At 31.5% G+C, this 13,781-nt stretch overlaps 1 protein-coding gene across 3 annotated transcripts in view; it reads left to right on the top strand.

Annotated features, from left to right (window-relative positions):
- Window positions 1-13,781, top strand: part of LOC127716014 (uncharacterized) — a 42,775-nt gene that overhangs the window by 6,450 nt on the left and 22,544 nt on the right. The window contains exon 1 of one of the 3 annotated variants that reach the window (XM_052222127.1): window positions 8,382-8,521. The exons of the other annotated variants lie outside the window; for them this stretch is intronic. The gene's annotated coding sequence lies outside the window, so the exon portion shown is untranslated. Of the gene's footprint in view, window positions 1-8,381; window positions 8,522-13,781 lie in introns of those variants that run through there. 3 annotated transcript variants of the gene reach the window in all.

The raw sequence follows: 13,781 nt of genomic DNA, 5'->3' as shown, positions 1-13,781 counted from the left end.
ACAATAACATGTTTGTGAGCGCTTAACCCTCCCCGAGGCTGGGACAGTGGTGTAACAGAACAATATTAGAACAACCTGCACAAATCAATTGCAATTAGATTAACTCAAAAGATCGGTACGAGACACACAAAAAAAAACTTACATTAAGACAATAGACACAAAGCAGGGAAATAAGGGTATTTGCAATTACTGGAAGTTTGCTCAAAGCTAATTACAACTATAGTACTGAAATATATCTTGTTCTCCAAGACTGAAGTATCAATCAGTACACAACCAACGGATTTATTAAAAAAAAAAGAAGAAAAAACAGTCAGAGAAATGTCTGGTATACATTGTATATATATACTTGCATATAGATCCATATACAATGAAAATTTTTGAAAAGTGGTGGTCCGAAGGTTTTGACCATCGAAATTATGCAATAGAAATAATAGTTAGGAACAGAAGATTTTCTTCAAGGACCACCAGAGAAAAATGATTTTTAGAACTTTCCGATATCTTTGCTTTATACAAAAATAATCCAGTTTGGTTACTTTAAAAAAATTGAATAAACAAGATGTCCTTTTTGATCATATTCGAGACAAACATTGACGAATTTTTGTGCAGTTTAAGATTATTCTTAAAAATCAAATAGTGCCCCAGGTGTCTACACGAAATGTCAAGGTCTAAACGTCATGAGTTTATATAAAATTCGTGAATACAATAAACAAAAACAATTATATGAAAGAATCTAAATAATATAAATACTCATTATTTTACACGTATTCGAGGGATCAAAATAATCAGTTCTACAAATTGCTGTTAAATGAAATATTTAAGCCAATTTTACAAATATTTATACCTGCCTCTGTAATATGTCATATTGACGGACCACATTATTTTTTTTATCGTTAGAGACACTGTTGCAAAGCTCATTTTCCGTTCACTTTAAAAACCTACAAAAATTGCCTAAACTTTTAATCTTAGACTAGACAGCGTGAAAGATCAATACACTTTGGTAAGTGTACAAACGGCGTTTTGACAAACCGGTAAATAATCATGTTTTCGCCCGGGGATATGAATTTGACATTAAACGTCCTTCAGTAACTTTACAATACCCAGCCGTGTCATTTCCGTATATTGTAGATGGAACGTGTGACAAATATACACCAGCAATACCAATACAGGTGAATTTTACCTTTTTAAATGATTCCAAAGAGGGGGTGCATTGCATTTGCGCCAATTTTGAAAAAAAAATCAATCTTTCATTTGCGCCAAAAAAATAAAACTACATTGGCGCCATTTCACAGGTAACATATAACGGAAAAGTTTTAAATATTCATTTTTACATCGTGAATAAGATGATTTTTTAAGTATTCCCCATGGATAACTTATTTTAAAAAGTTCATAATTATTGTTTATTATAAAATTGCGAGTCAGTTAGGTTTAAAATTATATAGTGTTTGAATGTTTGAGGTGTCAAGATGGATGGATCTGAGTAAAATCCGATAGTTTTCTCAGAGTTTGATTATTTCATATTTTTCATGTTGGGACCGTTTTTAGCCAACTTAACGGAATGGTTTTTAGAAGGCCGTACGGTTGTCTCTGGTGGCTTTCGTCCACCTCATTTGAACTTTACGGATAGTTGTAAATTCATAAGCAATTCTTAATATACCACATCTCCTTGTGTTTACATAGAGGAAATTAGTCTGTAATTTTTATGACCACACATATAGGTTATCCAGTATAAATAAGTACATCTGAGCCGTTGCCTACAAGTTCAGTGTCGGAACAAACTTTTGGTTTTACTCCAGTATATATATAGTCCTTAATTTCTAGTTTTTATGAACTCGTTCAATTATAACATAACTGTGTTTTAAAGTTATTATTCAAAGTCTCTTTTAAATAAAACAACTTTTTATACTATTCCAAATTGAGAATGGAAATAGGGAATGCATGTGTCAAAGTGACATCAATCCGACCACAGAGCAGAAAACAGCTGAAGGCCACCAATTGGTCTTCAACACAGCGAGAAAATCCCGCACCCGGAGGCGTGCTTCAGCTGGCCCCTAAACAGACACCAAGTGATGGATACAATTGTGGCTTATATTGTTTAATTAATTTTTTAGAGCAAAAGATTAATTGATTGTTGGTTGCTTAACATCCAGTGGCAAACATTTCATGCATATTCAGGACGACAAAACTTTTCAGAAAAAGATTATGAAGTACTAGGTATAACAAATGTTAAAATTTTCTCATCATTGACCTTTCAATACAATTTTGTTTATGATATGATCCTTCGTTGTCTTTCTATGGTTATGAAGTCATAAAGTATGTTCTATATATTCTAAGTTAGCATATCTGTACAGTTTGTCATTTTGACTTTTTTTTATTTTGCCATGGCGTTGTCAGTTTGTCTTTGAATAATAAGTTTGAATATCACTTTGGAAATTTAATTCCGCCTTTTTACAAAAATCATGAGATTCAAATTTGATAAGATGAAAGATTATATTAGACTAATACGTATGCACATCTGTACAATTTAATGAGATTATTGATCGGGGGTAGACAATTCCTCTATATAAACCAAGAAAACCAATATGTCTGCTGTTTAATTCACCTACTTCTATTATATAAAATTGTAAAATGTCCTAACAGAACAAGTATCGATTTGCATATTTGTAAAATTTAATGTCAGTGGTACACACAGTGGCGGATGGGGGGGGGGGGGGGGGGGGGGGGGGGGGGGGATTTTGGACCCCCTATTGTTAATAAGGACAAACGGTTGGATCCCCTCCCTTTATCCTTGGTTGGGAACCCCCATTTAAAAAGACTGGATCCGCCACGTGCACTGTACACAGATTTAGTCCGCATTGTTTTCCGGGCAGAATAGACCACCACTGTTACTAATTTTTATAATTGTAAATATTTACACTAAATTTTGTTAATAAAGATAGGAACAGTTACAATTGTGTGGTCATAGATTTCGTAAATTTGTTTTCTGAATCCATATAGCAAGTGGCATGACATCATAATGGTGAATCGGGGAAATCACAGAAAGCTTATGGAAATGTTAGATTTTTTTTGATATATGACAATAGCGCAAAAAGTATCAAATATGTTTTAATAGAGAAAAAAAAATGACTGTAGCTGTAATAACTATATTTTTATTTGTTTTTAATTGTGTCGCTCTTTGATGACCATTTATGAAACCTGCATTTTCGTCTTTCATTCTTACGTACGTCTAGAAATTTACAGAACTCAAATTATATATCTGAATAAAAGGAGTTGTTGGTTTTATTTACGTCAATAATATAGCAAACAAACCAAAAACAAAAACAAAAGCCAAGAGACATCCAGCGAGCAAAGTGGATTTTTCGGCTTGCAGTACAAACTCAGTATATTAAGTATAAAGAACAGTTATATTATAACTATACCACGTCAAAAGTTCTCTCGTTCATTTCATTCCATAGTAGAGTGAAATGACTAACTTTCATTTGACCTTTAAAGAGGCAGAATTAGTTGACACAAATGTTATGCCTTTTTGCATGGCTGATTGTATATATTTATGTTGAACATGTTAAATTCAAGGCGATCTTGTAGCGAACGCACAACCCTATACTGTGTTTGGTTTTTCTACGATATCTAGTTAAGAAAAAACTTTATTATCGGAGGGGTGAAACGAGGGAGAAAATAATATGTATTAGATACACATTAAGGGCGTTAGCCCGAATGAGTGCGTATTACTTACACCAAGATAAATTGAATATTGTCAATGCAGAATGACAAATTCAATAATTTAGGACAGGGACTTTCAATACTAACGGATTCCCTGTTAAGGAGGAGATCTTTTAACAATTTGACAATATGCTATTGAAATGCATGATAAATGCAGGGTATCAAATTTATTTATCGACATCTTTGTGTAAAAAAAGATACAATTTTGCTAGATAAATAGAAAACAATAACACATTTCCTTGCATAATCTTATCTAAAATTATTGAAAATTATCATAATTTATGGGTATTGTTTTAACATGATACACCAAAGCCGAATTTTGCATGTTTGCATTACACACTTGCACTGTTTGGATTAACGTATCAATTAGAAGGTAGGTTAGAAAATCACAAAAACAGAATTAAAGGACAAAACGCCATTATATGGTTTTCCGGATAATGTTTTTTTTTTGGCAAATATTAAAAAAAAAATCTTAAACTTTTACATATACATAACATTTTAGGTAAACACCTAGAGTTACATATATACCAGCATACATTTTTGATAGGAAAAAAATGCTATCAAAGATACTTCAGAAATGCCTAGCTCCATGCCTAAGAAATATACATCTTTTTTATTGTTCACATTTATTTAACCTCCATTCAACAATGGGAAGGAACATTTGCCTTAGCTGTGAAATGAATTGATTTAAAACGACTTTTAACATATTTACTTCTGACTTGTCAATATCTTAGCATAGAATATGATCAGAATATGGTCTGTGTATAAAACAGGTATACCGCTGTAATAAAAGCACTAGACAATTTATACATGTAAATATATGCTACTTCCAACAGAATTTTGTTTTGTTTTTAGTTTTTAATTATTTTTTTGTCATTATCGTTTATTTTTTAACCACTAAATTTGCGGTTTTGTGATATGTTCGTGCAGTTTTAACAATGTCGTCAATAGTGTTCAGAAAGAAGCTACTAGTATTATAAAATGTGTCAGAACCTTAAATTACACATACATGAACGGAGCTATAATACCATGACAGGTGTACATATGATGTAATTGTGAAATAGCCATTGCAATTGCCAAGTTTTTGATAGTTTAAGGATCATTTTTGATTAGTGGCACGTGCCATCGAATTCAATCTTTATTGACAGAAAATATTAAATAACGAATACATTTATTACTATTATAGGAAGAAAAAGGCGAAGAAGATTTATTTGCTATAGTGCAACTTGAATAAACAAATAAATACATAATTATTTTATATCAAATAAAATTGTTATTAAAATGAAAGAAAGGATTAACGCATTTACAAGGATATATACTAGATGCTGAACTTAAATTAGGTTGTATTGTTTTAACGAAAACTTCTATGAGGATCTGGAGGGGGTCATTTTTTTAGCTCACCTGACCTGAAAGGTCAAGTGAGCTTTTCTCATCACTTTGCGTCCGTCGTCCGTCGTCCTGCGTCCGTCGTCCGTCGTCCGTAAACTTTTACAAAAATCTTCTCCTCTGAAACTACTGGGCCAAATTTGACCAAACTTGGCCACAATCATCATTGGGGTATCTAATTTAAAAAATGTGTCCGATGACCCCGCCAACCAACCAAGATGGCCGCCATGGCTAAAAATAAAACATAGGGGTAAAATGTAGATTTTGGCTTATATCTCTGAAACCAAAGCATTAAGAGCAGATCTGACATGGAGTACAATTGTTTATCAGGTCAAGATCTATCTGCCCTGAAATTTTCAGATGAATCAGACAACCCATTGTTGGGTTGCTGCCCCTGAATTGGTAATTTTCAGGAAATTTTGCCGTTTTTGGTTATTATCTTGAATATTATTATAGATAGAGATAAACTGTAAACAGCAATAATGTTCAGCAAAGTATGATCTACAAATAAGTCAACTTGACCAAAATGGTCAGTTGACCCCTTAAGGAGTTATTGCCCTTTATAGTCAATTTTTAACCATTTTTCGTAAATTTTTGTAATCTTTTACAAAAATCTTCTCCTCTGAAACTACTAAGACAAATTTAACCAAAATTGTCCACAATCATCATTAGGGTATCTAGTTTAAAAAATGTGTCCGATGACCCTGCCCGCAAACCAAGATGGCCGACATGGCAAAAAAATAATACATAGGGTAAAATGCAGTTTTTGGCTCATATCTCTGAAACCAAAGCATTTAGAGCAAATCTGATGGTATAAAATTGTTCATTAGGTCAAGATCTATCTGCCCTGAAATTTTCAGACCAATCAGGCAACATGTTGTTGGGTTGCTGCCCCTGAATTGGTAATTTTAAGAAAATTTTGCAGCTTTTGGTTATTATCTTGAATATTATTATAGATAGAGATAAACTGTAAACAGCAATAATGTACAGCAAAGTTAGATCTACAAATAAGTCAACATGAACAAAATTGTCAATTGACCCCTTAAGGAGTTATTGCCCTTTATAGTCATTTTTTTACAATTTTCATAAATTTTGTAAATTTTTGTAAATTTTTACAAAATATTTCCCACTGTAACTACTGGGCCAAGTTCATTATAGATAGAGATAATAGTAAGGAGCAAGAATGTTCAGTAAAGTAAGATCTACAAACACATCACCATCACCAAAACACAATTTTGTCATGAATCCATCTGTGTCCATTGTTTAATATGCACATAGACCAAGGTGAGCGACACAGGCTCTTTAGAGCCTCTAGTTCTTTATTCTTTAATTTTTAATGCCGATTTTCTCTATTCTTTAAACTTTTTGTCTATTATTATCAATTCTTTATATTCAAGCACCTTATTATTCTCTATTCTTTATTTTTTTTTATCCATTTTCTCTATTCTTTATATTTATTGCCACTCATTCTCTATTCTGTAACCTCCTCCCCGCCCCCTCCCATCAACATCTTCTTCTTTCCGATGGTATGTTATATATAGTTTTATTGTCTCGTCACGGTCTAAGTGCAGTTTTCAGAATATTAACTGCACTCGGAGACATGGTTCCCTGATGCGGCCTTGGTGACTACGCATCACTACGAAATAAAAGCAAAAAAAAAAAAAAGAAGACGGTTGTCCAAATATAAAAAGAATAACACGCACGGGGAATGATTACTAAATGCCACGAAGTAATTATTAAGTTTTAGAGGAAAGTATCAAAAGATAACGAAATTAACGATATAAATTATCTGACATAAAACATATTTGTATTTACGTTTATCGTTCCCGATGAAGTTAAATCCAGAAACGTGCTTCAGACGCATGAAATTTATAAGGTGTTTTCTCTCTTTTGATAATGTTATGTTTAAAATTTGCAATTACTTCTTTTCAAAGAATAAGTAGATAAATACATAAATTAACATCAGAAAATAAAAAATAAAATAAAATCATAAACAGTTATAGGCGAATAAGTTATTTCCTCAACAAAACAAAATCACTAATCTCTTAAAAAAAGACCAACAGAAATAAAACGTCAACCAATGATTTTATGTTTAATTATTAAAAATATACGTTTTTCATTCTAGCATTTATATTGTATTTTTTTTATAATTAAAATGTATCATCCACATGAAGGGGCGTAACTCCTAATATCATTCTGACACACTAAACGGATCTTAACCCGATCTGAAAATTTTGAACATTACTTTTTATGTTTGGTCTGAATTCGTCTAAAACCGTCTTAACATATCTTGTTTAACAGCTAGAGCCTTCTGTCTTGTTTATCTTGACATGAATGAACGGACTGAACACGACATATCTGAACAGCGTCTGAAAGTCTTAAAAAGTCTTAACGTTTTTCCCTAGCGGTAAATTCAGTTGATTCAGACTTGATCAGACCAAAATGACCGTTTCAGACTGAAATCTTGCTACTAGTGTATTAGACCAAAAGGAAAGAAATATAAATTCACGTCACAGTACTGTGACAAATGGAGAACGAAAATCATAAACAATTGAAGACAGTGCTTTATTGAGTGACCAACAACTACTAAAAATGGACTAATGAGGATAGAAACTTACACAAATCATATTTCTGTTTTATGGGATTTAATGTAATTTTATCGCATAGTATTCATATTTTATGAAAAAGACGCAAATGTTCAAAATTTGCAAGGGTTCGCGGAACCCAGTGTCTCGCCTACTTTTGCTGTTAATCGCAGGCTCAACAAAACCGAGGAAAAAAATTAATAAAAATATTCCTCTCAATACTATCTTTTGATTGTAAGAAGCTTCTGTCCAAGTTTGGTTAAAATCCAGAATAGTTTATGAATCTAATAAAAGTTTTAAAAACTTTAACTCTAAACTGTATGTAATGTTATCTGAAAAGTCCATTTATAAGTAAAATACGAAAAAACCTGAAAAATCTTTACAAAATTTACTTCTGGATACTATCTGATGATCATAAACAAGCTTCTGTCCAAGTTTGGTAGAAAACCAGGTTAGTTTATGAAAGATATTAAAATTTCAAAAACTTCAACCACAGAGTGAATATTTGTGGACGCCGCCGCCGACGACGATGACGACAACGACGACGACGACGACGACGCCGACGACGGAATATAGGATCGCTATATCTCGCTTTTTCGACAAAAGTCGAAGGCTTGACAAAAATGAAACAGATGAATTCAGGCAATAGTCAAATTATCAAATTGAAATCAACCTTGAGATTAACCTTTGGAAAAGTACCAAAACCGCATCTACGATTTGTTTATACAATATATAACAGGAAAATATGAATATTGTGAATTACACGTTCAAACAAATACAGTTTTAGCGTCGTTGTTATACTGTTCTAGTGATAAACTGGAATTTTATTGAATGTAAGTGAACATTTAAACAATTTTTAAACGTTAAATAAGATATAGTTATAAACAAGATTATCGATATCAACTTAAAAGTGTATTTACAAATCATATGCGCAATAAAAACAGTCACTTTAATGTACGTCAATTACTTCGAACAATATTTGTTGTCATTTAGATTTATTACTTAACACTAGTAGCAAGATTTAAGTCTGAAACGGTCATTTTGGTCTGATCAAGTCTTAATCGCCTTGATTTACTGCTAGGGAAAAACGTTAAGACCGGTTTAGACTTTCAGACTCTGTTCCGATATATCGTGTTCAGTCAGATCAGTCGGGTCAAGATAAACAAGACAGATTCTTCTAGCGTTCAAATAAGACTTGATTAGATCACGTTCAGATAAAATAAGACCAAAGGTAAAAAATCTGTTTAGTTGCTGTAAGATCGTGTTCAGTCGTGTTAAGATTTTAAATATTTTAAATAAAACGAGCGACACTTTATCTGTGTTTATCAGGGGTTACTCCCCTTTATGAATAAAATCGGCATAGCTAGGAGGATATTCTTTTGTGGTCTTTTAATGTAATACTGTATATCTATTTCATTAAATAACGTATGCAAACGTACAATTCATTTTTTCCCGATAGAATTTTTAACATTTAATTGGTTATATAAGAAAAGATTAATTGTCTTAACCGGGAAATGTGTTAGTCATTAAAACTTTGCAGTCGTGCTTTCTGACATAAAGTAGTCCTGTATTTATTCATTCCGCCCGATAAGATATAATGATAAGTAATATATCCCAAAGATGTTCTGAAATTTTCTTAAACATTTTTTGTTTCTAATGTAAAATAATAGTTCTGATCCATATAAAATTTGTCAAGAAAAATATATTCTAAGTATCTAATTTACTTTAAATTTTTAAATATTATATAGATGACAGTTGCTTGGTGAAAGTTATTTACATTTCAATAAACGGATTATCTAAGCAGTCAACCGAAACGGGTTGTCATAAACTATCTAAATAATTACCCATGCAACGCTTATGATGTTTTATCTATGGACGTAAAATGAATAAAGTTCCATGTTTTATCTTATATAAGGATTTACCGGGTAAAATTATTACATTGACAAATAAAACATTATTTTTTCAAAAAAAAATGCAACAAGAATAAAGAATATTTTAAGAATTTAGTTGACAGTTTATATTTACCATTAGGTACCTATAAAGACCGATTTCGATACCTCTCTTGATTTTTTTTTATCATCAAGTTTTTTTTAGCAAGAACTAATACAAGAATAAATCATATAGAAAAATATCAAACAACGATTGATAAAATCTTGTGTACGGTTTATATTTCTGTTTCGTATCAGATTTTTTTTATAACACCAGCGTTACTTCTCATTTAAAAAACAGTGAGATGCTTACTTGCTTTTTCGAAATTGACCAAAAAGCTATAGAATAACGTAGCGAAATGACTGTACTTATAGATTATACCTTTGTTTTTCCATTTTGAATTGTTTTACACTAGTCATTTTGGGGACCCTTATAGCTTGCTGTTCGGTGTGAGCCAAAGCTCCGTGTTGAGGCCGTATTTTTAATCTATAATTGTTTTATACTTTGTAACTTGGATGGAGATGATTATTTGGCACACATACCACATCTTCTTATTTATATTAACCGGGAGCAGTTTATAATATTTTCATTTCGATAAAAAGAAATATGCAATTCAGTAAATCAAATCGATTTGTACCATATTGTTACATTCAAAAGTCTTTAACTGAAGTAAATGATTGATAGAAATACATTATTTGTATTGCATCGCTCCTAAAATAATGTCCAGTGTCAAATATTACACATCGATGATCACTTAGATGTTCAACTGATTCAACCAAAAATTAAACTTAGGACTAGGATCAAATGCAATTCATTACGTTACAATTGTATTCAATATTAATATTGTTATAACATTCAGTCGAGGAAAAGACACATGTGACATTGATATGCATTGGTTTGTTCTAGCCTGATACGGCGAGCGCGTGTCGACAAAAAAGGTCATGTTAACAAGAGAACAATTGTTGTGAATCAGAGCCAAATTGACCTTTGTTCCAACTTTACTCATAAATAATGCGTGCTTGTGGACAAAAGGTCACAGACGAAAGGTCACAATTCAGTTTCTGAGACTATTTTCTTTGAAAAAGAGAAACTACTTATTTAAAAAAATATATTTTGTATGTATCTTGAACTATTGTATATATAAACCAACTCTGTAAACAAATGTATTAAATGAACAAATAATTGTTTAGTAAACAAACTATCAAAGTGGATTGGTACCTAAACAGCTTCATGGTGCTAAGAAATATTATATCATTTGCATGATTAAAATTTAATAAATCTTCATTTACCAAGGCTAATGAACAATTTCATAAACTGTAAAACAAAGTAATTTTTCAAGATATTTCTCTTACATACTTAAACAATTGTCACTTCCTGTCCTGTGACTTTTTGTCCTGTGACTTTTCAGTGTTCGCTTACTGTTAAGAATAGGACCTCCCTTACCCAGGACCTCCCTTACTAATGGAGAGAAAGCTGTCGGGACTACCAATCCTAATTGTTAGAGAGAATAAAAAGTACATCAGTCATTCTCAATTTTATATGTTTTGCGTAAAACAAAACGGTTTTAAATGTTGAATTTAAGGAATGCTCGGATTTAAAAAAATAAATCTTTTTCGTTTGCCTTTCGTTGAAATCATCCTGAATATTATGTAATATTGTACGCTGAACATTCAACGATCATGGCCAAGCATGTGTTCTTCAAAATGCAATCTGTAGAAGAAAAAAACACGGTTTTAAATCATGTACATTGGAAATCAAGAATCGTGTGTCGTGTTCGACCTATAATCCTTTATTAAATAGTCGAAATTGACTATTAATATATAGTTTTGTTTTGCACCTACGTAACACTATATATGCATGTTTTTGCCACTTTGCTTGGAAAAATTATCATATATCTTAATTCTCTTTCAATAACATTTCCTTATTCAATTTGCTACTCGTCTACCAAAAAAAAAATAGATATTGTTTCATTTTTGCCATTTTGGTTATAATAAGTTCTTGGTAGATGTATGTCCTTTATGATCTCTCAGGTAAATATCAAAAATGAGTCCTGAGTTTTGACGGTTGTGAATTAAGGATTAGTTACTTTATGGAACACTTATTTCCTTGGATGGTAGTACAAACTTGTATTTTATCCTTTAAAGTTAGTATGCCTGTTTAATAATTTACAGTTTTAAGGAGAATTCTTCGTCTTTTGCAAATAGATGAAGAATAAAATGAAAATTTGCTTTCGATTGCATTCAGGCAGAGAGAAATATGTTTTGATATATTTCAGACGATTTTTAGTACGGATATTAAACTATAATTCTTAATCTCTTCCAATTTACAAATATAATTTGGTATTGTTTTTTCTGCAAATGGTAGATGAAACTTGTATGTTCTAACTTTTTCAGAGGTCTGTGAAATCTTGAAAATATGACGTTCCCCGAAATCACAAGTCGCTATATAGAATGCTTGTAAAATTCAGAAACTTGCAGTACGCTCATATTTAATACTTTTCTGTTAAAAAAGAAAGTGTAAACATTAGAAGGCGAAAACGGGAAAAGGGGAGGGTTGTTACACGAACACTTTCTTCGCAATTTAATTCTAAACGAATAGTGATTATCTAACTTTTTGTTCAAATATCGAATACACAATCAAATCTCTAACTTATCCACGCTTGCAATAACCTTTTTATTGACAGGTTTCTGCTGGCATTTGATTGGACAACAGTTTAATGTAGGCGTGACAATCTATCACATTTATCCAATCAGCTGTCTTGTTAAACAAACCTGTGTGCGATGACCCACTGTCCACATAGTTTAGTTTAGAGAGTTTAGTAGTTTTTTTTATAATGAATTGATCATCAAAAGGACGTTGTTGCTATTGTTGGCCAGGGACTTTCTATACAAATGAAAAAGTCCATGTGTGTGCTTGTCAGATAGAAATAGACAACGCTTATATTTAAGAATAAAAAAAGTGATGAAAAAGAAATATTACTATGCATTGGATGGATATTAAGACCATGGAAGTACTATATTGAATATAGTACTTCCATGCTACGATTAATCAGTTCAGTTCAGTTCAGTTTCTTGTATATTCCTCCATTAATTGTGGAGCATTACCCATAGGGTATAATTGTAGCAACTATATACACCTTAGAACATAAGGAAACATTTAATTATGTACAGATGACTGAATTTAGGCAATAATAATTACTAAATAATTAATATTATAACTAATTCATAGGATTGTCATCATAAAATTTTAAAAATAATATTCATAATGTGCTGAAGTGTAAGAATAAGTTAAGTAAGAACTGGATATATTTACAAATAAGAATTTAGAATTTAAGTGGTCTTAAATTAAACTTTCTTATAATTGTTAGTTAAAGGTGCTATACGTACATCAGAATTTATAATGAGAAGGTTATTTTATAAGACTTATGTAAAAGGGTTGGGGTTTAGAACGATTCATCATATATACATGTTTTCCTTCACAGTTTAAAGTTACCTTATTTCGGATCTTATCATTATTCTTTAAAGGTAACTGGATATTTTAAAACTTTGCAAAAAAATTTATTTAATTTAGGTCCTAATACGTCATAAAATAGTAAGATGGTAAAGTAGGGAACTATTTTATTTTCAAAAAGTTTACTTATACTGTACTTGTGTTCAAGTTTTTTTATCCTTTTTGTCCTCTGAGTATATGCATGGCTTGGGTGAAAGAAAAGCAATTGATCTATAATCATGCAAATAACCCTTTCAATTATGAATTCTTATAAACTGAACAAGTAATAGCTTTTCTAAAAAGCTAGCCGTCTCATAGCTGATGAAAGTGGAAAATGTTTTCTCTTTGTAGTTCAATTCGTTCAAAATTGTATGTAAATTGTAGTAGATAACAAAAATTATAAAAGGCTTATACCTTTTTTTAGATTTACCAATTTTTTTGGGGGGAAAGTATTAAAACTGGAAATTGGGGGTAATGTCTTTTTATCGATTATTTTTTTTCAAACAGATATCGGAGTTGTTCGTTGGCTTTTTCTTTGGTTGTTTGCTTGTTTATTTGTGTTAGAAAAGTATGGCCGCTTCCACCTGAAAGTTTTTCGTTCATAATAGGCATCGAAAAGTGTAGAGAGCAGGCATGGGGTAATGCAAATTTGTAATTGTAATGCATGGTAATGCA

Source organism: Mytilus californianus, unplaced genomic scaffold (assembly GCF_021869535.1).
Source record: "Mytilus californianus isolate M0D057914Y unplaced genomic scaffold, xbMytCali1.0.p SCAF_9, whole genome shotgun sequence".
Taxonomy (NCBI): Eukaryota; Metazoa; Mollusca; class Bivalvia; order Mytilida; family Mytilidae; genus Mytilus; species Mytilus californianus.
Note: the sequence above shows the minus strand (reverse complement) of the source record. Positions and strands in the feature narration are given on the sequence as shown.